The 1,227-nt window shown below is 40.9% G+C and overlaps 1 long non-coding RNA gene across 1 annotated transcript in view; it reads left to right on the top strand.

The window, feature by feature from the left end:
* Nucleotides 1-622, top strand: part of LOC107568030 (uncharacterized) — a 13,439-nt gene extending 12,817 nt beyond the window's left edge. The window contains exon 3 of the long non-coding RNA XR_001606699.1: nucleotides 611-622. This is a non-coding gene — a long non-coding RNA (uncharacterized lncRNA). The remainder of the gene's footprint in view (nucleotides 1-610) is intronic.
* The last annotated feature ends 605 nt before the right edge of the window (nucleotides 623-1,227 follow it).

Below are 1,227 nucleotides of genomic sequence, written 5' to 3'. Positions count from 1 at the left end.
TATTTTGAGGGGACAGCAAATTTACACTGTTATACAAGCTGTACACTCACTACTTTACATTGTAGCAAAGTGTCATTTCTTCAGTGTTGTCACATGAAAAGATATAATAAAATATTTACAAAAATTTGAGGGGTGTACTCACTTCTGTGAGATACTGTAGATATAATAAAAATTGCAACAGCGTTCATTTAAAAGAATATAACACTAAAAGGAATGACAGCAGCATATAAATATTAAATAATGCACATAGTAATTAGCAGCATCTAAAACACAATTATTGCACTTATTAAGCGCAATAATAAATTTTTGAGTTATTTTTTTAGGTTATTTTTTAGTTCAGAAGTCTGATAGCTTGTGGGAAAAAGCTATTACAGAACCTTACTGTTCTGCACCGAATGCTGCGAAACCTTTTTCCAGAGGGCAGCAGCGTTAACAGTCCATAATGAGGATGGGTAGGGTCTTTTGCAATGTTTTGAGCACGAGTCAGACAGTGTTTGTGTGCAAGGTCCTGGATGGAAGGCAGTGAAGAGCCAATGATCTTTTCCGCTGTCCTCACCACCCTCCATACAGACCTCCAGTAGGGGAGCTTTACAGTCCCCAGACCATATAGAGATGCAGCTGGTCAATATGCTCTCTATAATATCTTTGTAGACAGTACTGAGGATGGGAGAGGGAATGTGTGCTCTTCTCATCTGACACAGACAAAAAAGACGCTGCTGTGCTCTCTTCACCAGAGAGGTGGTGTTAACAGTCCATGCCAAGCTATCTGTGATCTGCACACCCAAAAACGTGATACTACTGACTACTTCCACCGCAGTGTCATTGATGAGTGGTGTCTGCCTGTGCTGTTTTTTCCTGAAATCAACAAGCAAGTTATTTATTTTGCAACAGTCCACACGCTGTCTCACCTCCTCCCTATAGGCTGTTCGCTGTGATCCTGAATGAGGCCCACCACTGTCGTGTCATTCACATACTTCACAACATGGTTTGTACTGAACCTGGCACGGCAGTCATGGGTCATCTTGGTGAATAGCAATGGGCTCAGGACGCAGCCCAGAGGGGAGCCAGTGCTCAGAGAGATGATACTGGTGGTGTGATTTCTAACTCTCACAAACTGAGGTCTGTCTGTTAAAAATAGAGTTCAAAATGTCTATGAATGCTGATCCCAATGCATCTTTTTCATTATCAACATGGAAATTAAAATCACCAACAATTAAGACTTTATCT

This window comes from Sinocyclocheilus grahami, unplaced genomic scaffold, assembly GCF_001515645.1.
Source record: "Sinocyclocheilus grahami isolate Dianchi unplaced genomic scaffold, SAMN03320097.WGS_v1.1 scaffold1208.1, whole genome shotgun sequence".
Taxonomy (NCBI): domain Eukaryota; kingdom Metazoa; phylum Chordata; class Actinopteri; order Cypriniformes; family Cyprinidae; genus Sinocyclocheilus; species Sinocyclocheilus grahami.
The sequence above is the reverse complement of the archived record's forward strand: the minus strand, read 5'-3'. Positions and strand labels throughout refer to the sequence as shown.